The sequence below is a fragment of the Stenella coeruleoalba genome, assembly GCF_951394435.1.
Source record: "Stenella coeruleoalba genome assembly, contig: scaffold_89, whole genome shotgun sequence".
In the NCBI taxonomy this organism is placed as follows: domain Eukaryota; kingdom Metazoa; phylum Chordata; class Mammalia; order Artiodactyla; family Delphinidae; genus Stenella; species Stenella coeruleoalba.
This window is the reverse complement of record NW_027646015.1, coordinates 100,793-115,464: the sequence shown is the minus strand read 5'-3', so window position 1 is coordinate 115,464 and position 14,672 is coordinate 100,793. Positions and strand designations below refer to the sequence as shown.

Genomic DNA, 14,672 nt, shown 5'->3' with positions numbered 1-14,672 from the left:
GAAGTGCCCTAGGCTCTGTTGCTTTGTTTTTTAGATGTTTCAGGAAACACCATACACTTCTCCCAAGTGTCTGTTGGCAATTTACATCCCGCCCATCAGCATAACAAGGCTCCCAGTTCTCCATGGCCTGTCCTGCCTTTCTGGATTTTACACTTTTTTCAGATGGCCCTTTTGACCGGGGGGAAGTGAGACTTCATTGTAGTGCAGATTTCCTTTGCAAGCTTGCTTGGTTGGCCAAAAAGGGCGTATGCGTTTTTTCCTGAATATATTCAGGAAAAAACGCATACGCCCTTTTTGGCCAAGTGCATCATTGTGGACGTTCTGCCTCTTTTCCTATGCTTTCAATGCAATTCCAGTCTACCTCCTGAAATCGGTTTCCTGCAATTCTGCCCCGCTTTGAAGTCCTCTTGGCAGCCTTACTTCAGTCTATTTTTGGACGATAGCTGTCATTTATAACTCTGCAGGTTTGTGAATTACAGTGCCCCTGAGCTCCTTTCTTCAACTCGCTTTCTTGTGACCTGCCGCAACACCGCAGGATGGCTTCAGGCCCTAATCTGGTTCCGGCCCGGCATGCTGAGTCTTTGGTTAATTCCTCTTCCTGGTGGGAAATGAGAGTTAAATTTGCCCGTTCAGACACCTCCAGCTAGTCTCTCATTGGTTCTCGCTATTCCTGTTCATCTTCCGCAGAAATTGCAAACTGGGCCAAACAGGAGATTAAAGGGACTGACTCTCCAAGTCGGGATAGTGTTAGTAAAGCGTCTGGAATGTTGCACCCGAGTACCAGGGTACGAAAACTGAGACATATTTGAACACGTCTCCCGATCACATGGTTGATCATACTCTAGGTTCCACATGCATGTTTTAGCTGAAGGAAGAATACCTTAAACCTGGGTAGTTGAAACCCGTGGAATGGGTACCATGCAATATGACTTCAAAGGGTCTTCATTTGCTCACCGAACCTCTGCAATCCTATCACTGCTGCGTTTATGCCCCTGTACACATGCTTGATTCTCTTTTGGAGACATAGCAATCCATAGGTTTTAAGATACTTACAAGTCAGGTACATTCTTAGGCGTTTAATATGCGGTGTTGAGTCCATTTCGTTGAGCGAGGAGTAGCTCTTGTCTATTCCATATTTGGCTTAAGGAACTTTATCTGTGCTCATTTCAATCTCTGGTTTTATGCAGCACCCCAACTCACCTTTACCCTTAAGCAAGCATAAGTTGGTTTTCTAAATTTGAGTCCCTGTTCTGTTCTGTAATTCAGTTCCTGTGTAGCCAAGTTTACATTCCGTGTATTACTGATATCTTATGATGTTTCTTTTTCTGTGTGACTTACTTCAGTTAGAATCATCATACCTGAATCCACTCATTGTGCTGCTAAGGGCCTGATGACACAGATTTCATTGCTGAGTGATATTGCTTTGTAAGTAAATACCACAACTTCTTTATCCATTTTTCACTTTCTGCGATGTTGAACTTGTACTGTAAATGAGGTTCTTGTAAACAGAGCCGTTCCAAACTTTGGGGTGGCTGTGTGTTTTTGATTTTAATTTCCCTAAGCTATAGGACCATAAGTGGAAGTGCCCTAGGTTCTGTTGCTTTGTTTTTTAGATGTTTCAGGAAACACCATACACTTCTCCCGAGTGGTTGTTGGCAATTTACATCCCGCCCATCAGCATAACTAGGCTCCCAGTTCTCCATGGCCTTTCCTGCCTTTCTGGATTTTACACTTTTTTCAGATTGCCCTTTTGACTGGGGAGAAGTGAGACTTCATTGTAGTGCAGATTTCCTTTGCAAGCTTGCTTGGTTGGCCAAAAAGGGCGTATGCGTTTTTTCCTGAATATATTCAGGAAAAAACGCATACGCCCTTTTTGGCCAAGTGCATCATTGTGGACGTTCTGCCTCTTTTCCTATGCTTTCAATGCAATTCCAGTCTACCTCCTGAAATCGGTTTCCTGCAATTCTGCCCCGCTTTGAAGTCCTCTTGGCAGCCTTACTTCAGTCTATTTTTGGACGATAGCTGTCATTTATAACTCTGCAGGTTTGTGAATTACAGTGCCCCTGAGCTCCTTTCTTCAACTCGCTTTCTTGTGACCTGGCCGCAACACCGCAGGATGGCTTCAGGCCCTAATCTGGTTCCGGCCCGGCATGCTGAGCCTTTGGTTAATTCCTCTTCCTGGTGGGAAATGAGAGTTAAATTTGCCCGTCCAGACACCTCCAGCTAGCCTCTCATTGGTTCTCGCTATTCCTGTTCATCTTCCGCAGAAATTGCAAACTGGGCCAAACAGGAGGTTAAAGGGACTGACTCTCCAAGTGGGGAGAGTGTTAGTAAAGCGTCTGGAATGTTGCACCCGAGTACCAGGGGAGGAAAACTGAGACATATTTGAACACGTCTCCCGTTCACATGGTTGATCGTACTTGGGTTCCACATGCATGTTTTAGCTGAAGGAAGAATACCTTAAACCTGGGTAGTTGAAACCCGTGGAATGGGTACCATGCAATATGACTTCAAAGGGTCTTCATTTGCTCACCGAACCTCTCCAATCCTATCACTGCTGCGTTTATGCCCCTGTACACATGCTTGATTCTCTTTTGGAGACATAGCAATCCATAGGTTTTAAGATACTTACAAGTCAGGTACATTCTTAGGCGTTTAATATGCGTTGTTGAGTCCATTTCGTTGAGCGAGGAGTAGCTCTTGTCTATTCCATATTTGGCTTAAGGAACTTTATCTGTGCTCATTTCAATCTCTGGTTTTATGCAGCACCCCAACTCACCTTTACCCTTAAGCAAGCATAAGTTGGTCTTCGAAATTTGAGACCCTGTTCTGTTTTGGAATGCAGTTCCTGTGTAGCCAAGTTTACATTCCGTGTATTAGTGATATCTTATGATGTTTCTTTTTCTGTGTGACTTATTTCAGTTAGAATCATCGTACCTGAATCCACTCATTATGCTGCTACGGGCCTGATGACATAGATTTCATTGCTGAGTGATACTGCATTGTACGTAAGTACCACAAGTTCTTTATCCATTTTTCACTTTCTGTGATATTGAACTTGTACGGTAAACGAGGTTCTTGTAAACGGAGGTGTCCCAAACTTTGGGGTGGCTGTGTCTTTTTGATTTTAATTTCCCTAAGCTATAGGACCATAAGTGGAAGTGCCCTAGGCTCTGTTGCTTTGTTTTTCAGATGTTTCAGGAAACACCATACACTTCTCCCCAGTGGTTGTTGGCAATTTACATCCCGCCCATCAGCATAACAAGGCTCCCAGTTCTCCATGGCCTGTCCTGCCTTTCTGGATTTTACACTTTTTTCAGATGGCCCTTTTGACCGGGGGGAAGTGAGACTTCATTGTAGTGCAGATTTCCTTTGCAAGCTTGCTTGGTTGGCCAAAAAGGGCGTATGCGTTTTTTCCTGAATATATTCAGGAAAAAACGCATACGCCCTTTTTGGCCAAGTGCATCATTGTGGACGTTCTGCCTCTTTTCCTATGCTTTCAATGCAATTCCAGTCTACCTCCTGAAATCGGTTTCCTGCAATTCTGCCCCGCTTTCAAGTCCTATTGGCAGCCTTACTTCAGTCTATTTTTGGACGATAGCTGTCATTTATAACTCTGCAGGTTTGTGAATTACAGTGCCCCTGAGCTCCTTTCTTCAACTCGCTTTCTTTTGAGCTGGCCGCAACACCGCAGGATGGCTTCAGGCCCTAATCTGTTTCCGGCCCGGCATGCTGAGCCTTTGGTTAATTCCTCTTCCTGGTAGGAAATGAGAGTTAAATTTGCCCATCCAGACACCTCCAGCTAGTCTCCATTGGTTCTCGCTATTCCTGTTCATCTTCCACAGAAATTGCAAACTGGGCCAAACAGGAGGTTAAAGGGACTGACTCTCCAAGTCGGGAGAGTGTTAGTAAAGCGTCTGGAATGTTGCACCCGAGTACCAGGGTACGAAAACTGAGACATATTTGAACACGTCTCCCGATCACATGGTTGATCATACTCTAGGTTCCACATGCATGTTTTAGCTGAAGGAAGAATACCTTAAACCTGGGTAGTTGAAACCCGTGGAATGGGTACCATGCAATATGACTTCAAAGGGTCTTCATTTGCTCACCGAACCTCTCCAATCCTATCAGTGCTGCGTTTATGCCCCTGTACACATGCTTGATTCTCTTTCGGAGACATAGCAATCCATAGGTTTTAAGATACTTACTAGTCATGTACATTCTTAGGCGTTTAATATGGGGTGTTGAGTCCATTTCGTTGAGCAAGGAGTAGCTCTTGTCTATTCCATATTTGGCTTAAGGAACTTTATCTGTGCTCATTTCAATCTCTGGTTTTATGCAGCACCCCAACTCACCTTTACCCTTAAGCAAGAATAAGTTGGTTTTCTAAATTTGAGACCCTGTTCTGTTCTGTAATTCAGTTCCTGTGTAGCCAAGTTTACATTCCGTGTATTACTGATATCTTATGATGTTTCTTTTTCTGTGTGACTTATTTCAGTTAGAATCATCATACCTGAATCCACTCATTGTGCTGCTAAGGGCCTGATGACACAAATTTCATTGCTGAGTGATATTGCTTTGTAAGTAAATACCACAACTTCTTTATCCATTTTTCACTTTCTGCGATGTTGAACTTGTACTGTAAACGAGGTTCTTGTAAACAGAGCCGTTCCAAACTTTGGGGTGGCTGTGTCTTTTTGATTTTAATTTCCCTAAGCTATAGGACCATAAGTGGAAGTGCCCTAGGTTCTGTTGCTTTGTTTTTTAGATGTTTCAGGAAACACCATACACTTCTCCCGAGTGGTTGTTGGCAATTTACATCCCGCCCATCAGCATAACAAGGCTCCCAGTTCTCCATGGCCTGTCCTGCCTTTCTGGATTTTACACTTTTTTCAGATGGCCCTTTTGACCGGGGGGAAGTGAGACTTCATTGTAGTGCAGATTTCCTTTGCAAGCTTGCTTGGTTGGCCAAAAAGGGCGTATGCGTTTTTTCCTGAATATATTCAGGAAAAAACATATACGCGCTTTTTGGCCAAGTGCATCATTGTGGACGTTCTGCCTCTTTTCCTATGCTTTCAATGCAATTCCAGTCTACCTCCTGAAATCGGTTTCCTGCAATTCTGCCCCGCTTTGAAGTCCTCTTGGCAGCCTTACTTCAGTCTATTTTTGGACGATAGCTGTCATTTATAACTCTGCAGGTTTGTGAATTACAGTGCCCCTGAGCTCCTTTCTTCAACTCGCTTTCTTGTGACCTGGCCGCAACACCGCAGGATGGCTTCAGGCCCTAATCTGGTTCCGGCCCGGCATGCTGAGCCTTTGGTTAATTCCTCTTCCTGGTGGGAAATGAGAGTTAAATTTGCCCGTCCAGACACCTCCAGCTAGCCTCTCATTGGTTCTCGCTATTCCTGTTCATCTTCCGCAGAAATTGCAAACTGGGCCAAACAGGAGGTTAAAGGGACTGACTCTCCAAGTGGGGAGAGTGTTAGTAAAGCGTCTGGAATGTTGCACCCGAGTACCAGGGGAGGAAAACTGAGACATATTTGAACACGTCTCCCGATCACATGGTTGATCATACTCTAGGTTCCACATGCATGTTTTAGCTGAAGGAAGAATACCTTAAACCTGGGTAGTTGAAACCCGTGGAATGGGTACCATGCAATATGACTTCAAAGGGTCTTCATTTGCTCACCGAACCTCTGCAATCCTATCACTGCTGCGTTTATGCCCCTGTACACATGCTTGATTCTCTTTCGGAGACATAGCAATCCATAGGTTTTAAGATACTTACTAGTCATGTACATTCTTAGGCGTTTAATATGGGGTGTTGAGTCCATTTCGTTGAGCAAGGAGTAGCTCTTGTCTATTCCATATTTGGCTTAAGGAACTTTATCTGTGCTCATTTCAATCTCTGGTTTTATGCAGCACCCCAACTCACCTTTACCCTTAAGCAAGAATAAGTTGGTTTTCTAAATTTGAGACCCTGTTCTGTTCTGTAATTCAGTTCCTGTGTAGCCAAGTTTACATTCCGTGTATTACTGATATCTTATGATGTTTCTTTTTCTGTGTGACTTATTTCAGTTAGAATCATCATACCTGAATCCACTCATTGTGCTGCTAAGGGCCTGATGACACAGATTTCATTGCTGAGTGATATTGCTTTGTAAGTAAATACCACAACTTCTTTATCCATTTTTCACTTTCTGCGATGTTGAACTTGTACTGTAGACGATGTTCTTGTAAACAGAGCCGTTCCAAACTTTGGGGTGGCTGTGTCTTTTTGATTTTAATTTCCCTAAGCTATAGGACCATAAGTGGAAGTGCCCTAGGTTCTGTTGCTTTGTATTTTAGATGTTTCAGGAAACACCATACACTTCTCCCGAGTGGTTGTTGGCAATTTACATCCCGCCCATCAGCATAACAAGGCTCCCAGTTCTCCATGGCCTGTCCTGCCTTTCTGGATTTTACACTTTTTTCAGATGGCCCTTTTGACCGGGGGGAAGTGAGACTTCATTGTAGTGCAGATTTCCTTTGCAAGCTTGCTTGGTTGGCCAAAAAGGGCGTATGCGTTTTTTCCTGAATATATTCAGGAAAAAACGCATACGCCCTTTTTGGCCAAGTGCATCATTGTGGACGTTCTGCCTCTTTTCCTATGCTTTCAATGCAATTCCAGTCTACCTCCTGAAATCGGTTTCCTGCAATTCTGCCCCGCTTTGAAGTCCTCTTGGCAGCCTTACTTCAGTCTATTTTTGGACGATAGCTGTCATTTATAACTCTGCAGGTTTGTGAATTACAGTGCCCCTGAGCTCCTTTCTTCAACTCGCTTTCTTGTGACCTGGCCGCAACACCGCAGGATGGCTTCAGGCCCTAATCTGGTTCCGGCCCGGCATGCTGAGCCTTTGGTTAATTCCTCTTCCTGGTGGGAAATGAGAGTTAAATTTGCCCGTCCAGACACCTCCAGCTAGCCTCTCATTGGTTCTCGCTATTCCTGTTCATCTTCCGCAGAAATTGCAAACTGGGCCAAACAGGAGGTTAAAGGGACTGACTCTCCAAGTGGGGAGAGTGTTAGTAAAGCGTCTGGAATGTTGCACCCGAGTACCAGGGGAGGAAAACTGAGACATATTTGAACACGTCTCCCGTTCACATGGTTGATCATACTTGGGTTCCACATGATGTTTTAGCTGAAGGAAGAATACCTTAAACCTGGGTAGTTGAAACCCGTGGAATGGGTACCATGCAATATGACTTCAAAGGGTCTTCATTTGCTCACCGAACCTCTCCAATCCTATCACTGCTGCGTTTATGCCCCTGTACACATGCTTGATTCTCTTTTGGAGACATAGCAATCCATAGGTTTTAAGATATTTACAAGTCAGGTACATTCTTAGGCGTTTAATATGCGGTGTTGAGTCCATTTCGTTGAGCGAGGAGTAGCTCTTGTCTATTCCATATTTGGCTTAAGGAACTTTATCTGTGCTCATTTCAATCTCTGGTTTTATGCAGCACCCCAACTCACCTTTACCCTTAAGCAAGCATAAGTTGGTTTTCGAAATTTGAGACCCTGTTCTGTTTTGGAATGCAGTTCCTGTGTAGCCAAGTTTACATTCCGTGTATTAGTGATATCTTATGATGTTTCTTTTTCTGTGTGACTTATTTCAGTTAGAATCATCGTACCTGAATCCACTCATTATGCTGCTACGGGCCTGATGACATAGATTTCATTGCTGAGTGATACTGCATTGTACGTAAGTACCACAAGTTCTTTATCCATTTTTCACTTTCTGTGATATTGAACTTGTACGGTAAACGAGGTTCTTGTAAACGGAGGCGTCCCAAACTTTGGGGTGGCTGTGTCTTTTTGATTTTAATTTCCCTAAGCTATAGGACCATAAGTGGAAGTGCCCTAGGCTCTGTTGCTTTGTTTTTTAGATGTTTCAGGAAACACCATACACTTCTCCCGAGTGGTTGTTGGCAATTTACATCCCACCCATCAGCATAACAAGGCTTCCAGTTCTCCATGGCCTGTCCTGCCTTTCTGGATTTTACACTTTTTTCAGATGGCCCTTTTGACCGGGGGGAAGTGAGACTTCATTGTAGTGCAGATTTCCTTTGCAAGCTTGCTTGGTTGGCCAAAAAGGGCGTATGCGTTTTTTCCTGAATATATTCAGGAAAAAACGCATACGCCCTTTTTGGCCAAGTGCATCATTGTGGACGTTCTGCCTCTTTTCCTATGCTTTCAATGCAATTCCAGTCTACCTCCTGAAATCGGTTTCCTGCAATTCTGCCCCGCTTTCAAGTCCTCTTGGCAGCCTTACTTCAGTCTATTTTTGGACGATAGCTGTCATTTATAACTCTGCAGGTTTGTCAATTACAGTGCCCCTGAGCTCCTTTCTTCAACTCGCTTTCTTTTGAGCTGGCCGCAACACCGCAGGATGGCTTCAGGCCCTAATCTGGTTCCGGTACGGCACGCAGAGCCTTTGGTTATTTCCTCTTCCTGTTGGGAAATGAGAGTTAAATTTGCCCATCCAGACACCTCCAGCTAACCTCTCATTGGTTCTCGCTATTCCTGTTCATCTTCCGCAGAAATTGCAAACTGGGCCAAACAGGAGGTTAAAGGCGCTGACTCTCCAAGTGGGGAGAGTGTTAGTAAAGCGTCTGGAATGTTGCACCCGAGTACCAGGGGAGGAAAACTGAGACATATTTGAACACGTCTCCCGATCACATGGTTGATCATACTCTAGGTTCCACATGCATGTTTTAGCTGAAGGAAGAATACCTTAAACCTGGGTAGTTGAAACCCGTGGAATGGGTACCATGCAATATGACTTCAAAGGGTCTTCATTTGCTCACCGAACCTCTCCAATCCTATCACTGCTGCGTTTATGCCCCTGTACACATGCTTGATTCTCTTTCGGAGACATAGCAATCCATAGGTTTTAAGATACTTACTAGTCATGTACATTCTTAGGCGTTTAATATGGGGTGTTGAGTCCATTTCGTTGAGCAAGGAGTAGCTCTTGTCTATTCCATATTTGGCTTAAGGAACTTTATCTGTGCTCATTTCAATCTCTGGTTTTATGCAGCACCCCAACTCACCTTTCCCCTTAAGCAAGAATAAGTTGGTTTTCTAAATTTGAGACCCTGTTCTGTTCTGTAATTCAGTTCCTGTGTAGCCAAGTTTACATTCCGTGTATTACTGATATCTTATGATGTTTCTTTTTCTGTGTGACTTATTTCAGTTAGAATCATCATACCTGAATCCACTCATTGTGCTGCTAAGGGCCTGATGACACAAATTTCATTGCTGAGTGATATTGCTTTGTAAGTAAATACCACAACTTCTTTATCCATTTTTCACTTTCTGCGATGTTGAACTTGTACTGTAAACGAGGTTCTTGTAAACAGAGCCGTTCCAAACTTTGGGGTGGCTGTGTCTTTTTGATTTTAATTTCCCTAAGCTATAGGACCATAAGTGGAAGTGCCCTAGGTTCTGTTGCTTTGTTTTTTAGATGTTTCAGGAAACACCATACACTTCTCCCGAGTGGTTGTTGGCAATTTACATCCCGCCCATCAGCATAACAAGGCTCCCAGTTCTCCATGGCCTGTCCTGCCTTTCTGGATTTTACACTTTTTTCAGATGGCCCTTTTGACCGGGGGGAAGTGAGACTTCATTGTAGTGCAGATTTCCTTTGCAAGCTTGCTTGGTTGGCCAAAAAGGGCGTATGCGTTTTTTCCTGAATATATTCAGGAAAAAACGTATACGCCCTTTTTGGCCAAGTGCATCATTGTGGACGTTCTGCCTCTTTTCCTATGCTTTCAATGCAATTCCAGTCTACCTCCTGAAATCGGTTTCCTGCAATTCTGCCCCGCTTTCAAGTCCTCTTGGCAGCCTTACTTCAGTCTATTTTTGGACGATAGCTGTCATTTATAACTCTGCAGGTTTGTGAATTACAGTGCCCCTGAGCTCCTTTCTTCAACTCGCTTTCTTGTGACCTGGCCGCAACACCGCAGGATGGCTTCAGGCCCTAATCTGGTTCCGGCCCGGCATGCTGAGCCTTTGGTTAATTCCTCTTCCTGGTGGGAAATGAGAGTTAAATTTGCCCGTCCAGACACCTCCAGCTAGCCTCTCATTGGTTCTCGCTATTCCTGTTCATCTTCCGCAGAAATTGCAAACTGGGCCAAACAGGAGGTTAAAGGGACTGACTCTCCAAGTGGGGAGAGTGTTAGTAAAGCGTCTGGAATGTTGCACCCGAGTACCAGGGGAGGAAAACTGAGACATATTTGAACACGTCTCCCGATCACATGGTTGATCATACTCTAGGTTCCACATGCATGTTTTAGCTGAAGGAAGAATACCTTAAACCTGGGTAGTTGAAACCCGTGGAATGGGTACCATGCAATATGACTTCAAAGGGTCTTCATTTGCTCACCGAACCTCTGCAATCCTATCACTGCTGCGTTTATGCCCCTGTACACATGCTTGATTCTCTTTCGGAGACATAGCAATCCATAGGTTTTAAGATACTTACTAGTCATGTACATTCTTAGGCGTTTAATATGGGGTGTTGAGTCCATTTCGTTGAGCAAGGAGTAGCTCTTGTCTATTCCATATTTGGCTTAAGGAACTTTATCTGTGCTCATTTCAATCTCTGGTTTTATGCAGCACCCCAACTCACCTTTACCCTTAAGCAAGAATAAGTTGGTTTTCTAAATTTGAGACCCTGTTCTGTTCTGTAATTCAGTTCCTGTGTAGCCAAGTTTACATTCCGTGTATTACTGATATCTTATGATGTTTCTTTTTCTGTGTGACTTATTTCAGTTAGAATCATCATACCTGAATCCACTCATTGTGCTGCTAAGGGCCTGATGACACAGATTTCATTGCTGAGTGATATTGCTTTGTAAGTAAATACCACAACTTCTTTATCCATTTTTCACTTTCTGCGATGTTGAACTTGTACTGTAAACGAGGTTCTTGTAAACAGAGCCGTTCCAAACTTTGGGGTGGCTGTGTCTTTTTGATTTTAATTTCCCTAAGCTATAGGACCATAAGTGGAAGTGCCCTAGGTTCTGTTGCTTTGTATTTTAGATGTTTCAGGAAACACCATACACTTCTCCCGAGTGGTTGTTGGCAATTTACATCCCGCCCATCAGCATAACAAGGCTCCCAGTTCTCCATGGCCTGTCCTGCCTTTCTGGATTTTACACTTTTTTCAGATGGCCCTTTTGACCGGGGGGAAGTGAGACTTCATTGTAGTGCAGATTTCCTTTGCAAGCTTGCTTGGTTGGCCAAAAAGGGCGTATGCGTTTTTTCCTGAATATATTCAGGAAAAAACGCATACGCCCTTTTTGGCCAAGTGCATCATTGTGGACGTTCTGCCTCTTTTCCTATGCTTTCAATGCAATTCCAGTCTACCTCCTGAAATCGGTTTCCTGCAATTCTGCCCCGCTTTCAAGTCCTCTTGGCAGCCTTACTTCAGTCTATTTTTGGACGATAGCTGTCATTTATAACTCTGCAGGTTTGTGAATTACAGTGACCCTGAGCTCCTTTCTTCAACTCGCTTTCTTGTGACCTGGCCGCAACACCGCAGGATGGCTTCAGGCCCTAATCTGGTTCCGGCCCGGCATGCTGAGCCTTTGGTTAATTCCTCTTCCTGGTGGGAAATGAGAGTTAAATTTGCCCGTCCAGACACCTCCAGCTAGCCTCTCATTGGTTCTCGCTATTCCTGTTCATCTTCCGCAGAAATTGCAAACTGGGCCAAACAGGAGGTTAAAGGGACTGACTCTCCAAGTGGGGAGAGTGTTAGTAAAGCGTCTGGAATGTTGCACCCGAGTACCAGGGTACGAAAACTGAGACATATTTGAACACGTCTCCCGATCACATGGTTGATCATACTTGGGTTCCACATGCATGTTTTAGCTGAAGGAAGAATACCTTAAACCTGGGTAGTTGAAACCCGTGGAATGGGTACCATGCAATATGACTTCAAAGGGTCTTCATTTGCTCACCGAACCTCTCCAATCCTATCAGTGCTGCGTTTATGCCCCTGTACACATGCTTGATTCTCTTTCAGAGACATAGCAATCCATAGGTTTTAAGATACTTAGTAGTCATGTACATTCTTAGGCGTTTAATATGGGGTGTTGAGTCCATTTCATTGAGCAAGGAGTAGCTCTTGTCTATTCCATATTTGGCTTAAGGAACTTTATCTGTGCTCATTTCAATCTCTGGTTTTATGCAGCACCCCAACTCACCTTTACCCTTAAGCAAGAATAAGTTGGTTTTCTAAATTTGAGACCCTGTTCTGTTCTGTAATTCAGTTCCTGTGTAGCCAAGTTTACATTCCGTGTATTACTGATATCTTATGATGTTTCTTTTTCTGTGTGACTTATTTCAGTTAGAATCATCATACCTGAATCCACTCATTGTGCTGCTAAGGGCCTGATGACACAGATTTCATTGCTGAGTGATATTGCTTTGTAAGTAAATACCACAACTTCTTTATCCATTTTTCACTTTCTGCGATGTTGAACTTGTACTGTAAACGAGGTTCTTGTAAACAGAGCCGTTCCAAACTTTGGGGTGGCTGTGTCTTTTTGATTTTAATTTCCCTAAGCTATAGGACCATAAGTGGAAGTGCCCTAGGTTCTGTTGCTTTGTTTTTTAGATGTTTCAGGAAACACCATACACTTCTCCCGAGTGGTTGTTGGCAATTTACATCCCGCCCATCAGCATAACAAGGCTCCCAGTTCTCCATGGCCTGTCCTGCCTTTCTGGATTTTACACTTTTTTCAGATGGCCCTTTTGACCGGGGGGAAGTGAGACTTCATTGTAGTGCAGATTTCCTTTGCAAGCTTGCTTGGTTGGCCAAAAAGGGCGTATGCGTTTTTTCCTGAATATATTCAGGAAAAAACGCATACGCCCTTTTTGGCCAAGTGCATCATTGTGGACGTTCTGCCTCTCTTCCTATGCTTTCAATGCAATTCCAGTCTACCTCCTGAAATCGGTTTCCTGCAATTCTGCCCCGCTTTCAAGTCCTCTTGGCAGCCTTACTTCAGTCTATTTTTGGACGATAGCTGTCATTTATAACTCTGCAGGTTTGTGAATTACAGTGCCCCTGAGCTCCTTTCTTCAACTCGCTTTCTTGTGACCTGGCCGCAACACCGCAGGATGGCTTCAGGCCCTAATCTGGTTCCGGCCCGGCATGCTGAGCCTTTGGTTAATTCCTCTTCCTGGTGGGAAATGAGAGTTAAATTTGCCCGTCCAGACACCTCCAGCTAGCCTCTCATTGGTTCTCGCTATTCCTGTTCATCTTCCGCAGAAATTGCAAACTGGGCCAAACAGGAGGTTAAAGGGACTGACTCTCCAAGTGGGGAGAGTGTTAGTAAAGCGTCTGGAATGTTGCACCCGAGTACCAGGGGAGGAAAACTGAGACATATTTGAACACGTCTCCCGATCACATGGTTGATCATACTCTAGGTTCCACATGCATGTTTTAGCTGAAGGAAGAATACCTTAAACCTGGGTAGTTGAAACCCGTGGAATGGGTACCATGCAATATGACTTCAAAGGGTCTTCATTTGCTCACCGAACCTCTCCAATCCTATCACTGCTGCGTTTATGCCCCTGTACACATGCTTGATTCTCTTTCGGAGACATAGCAATCCATAGGTTTTAAGATACTTACTAGTCATGTACATTCTTAGGCGTTTAATATGGGGTGTTGAGTCCATTTCGTTGAGCAAGGAGTAGCTCTTGTCTATTCCATATTTGGCTTAAGGAACTTTATCTGTGCTCATTTCAATCTCTGGTTTTATGCAGCACCCCAACTCACCTTTACCCTTAAGCAAGAATAAGTTGGTTTTCTAAATTTGAGACCCTGTTCTGTTCTGTAATTCAGTTCCTGTGTAGCCAAGTTTACATTCCGTGTATTACTGATATCTTATGATGTTTCTTTTTCTGTGTGACTTATTTCAGTTAGAATCATCATACCTGAATCCACTCATTGTGCTGCTAAGGGCCTGATGACACAGATTTCATTGCTGAGTGATATTGCTTTGTAAGTAAATACCACAACTTCTTTATCCATTTTTCACTTTCTGCGATGTTGAACTTGTACTGTAAACGACGTTCTTGTAAACAGAGCCGTTCCAAACTTTGGGGTGGCTGTGTCTTTTTGATTTTAATTTCCCTAAGCTATAGGACCATAAGTGGAAGTGCCCTAGGTTCTGTTGCTTTGTTTTTTAGATGTTTCAGGAAACACCATACACTTCTCCCGAGTGGTTGTTGGCAATTTACATCCCGCCCATCAGCATAACAAGGCTCCCAGTTCTCCATGGCCTGTCCTGCCTTTCTGGATTTTACACTTTTTTCAGATGGCCCTTTTGACCGGGGGGAAGTGAGACTTCATTGTAGTGCAGATTTCCTTTGCAAGCTTGCTTGGTTGGCCAAAAAGGGCGTATGCGTTTTTTCCTGAATATATTCAGGAAAAAACGCATACGCCCTTTTTGGCCAAGTGCATCATTGTGGACGTTCTGCCTCTTTTCCTATGCTTTCAATGCAATTCCAGTCTACCTCCTGAAATCGGTTTCCTGCAATTCTGCCCCGCTTTCAAGTCCTCTTGGCAGCCTTACTTCAGTCTATTTTTGGACGATAGCTGTCATTTATAACT

The 14,672-nt window shown here is 43.9% G+C and overlaps 1 long non-coding RNA gene across 2 annotated transcripts in view; it reads left to right on the top strand.

Annotated features, from left to right (window-relative positions):
* LOC307181393 overlaps positions 1–14,672 on the top strand; it is a 439,679-nt gene that overhangs the window by 401,931 nt on the left and 23,076 nt on the right. The gene's annotated exons all lie outside the window — the stretch shown is intronic.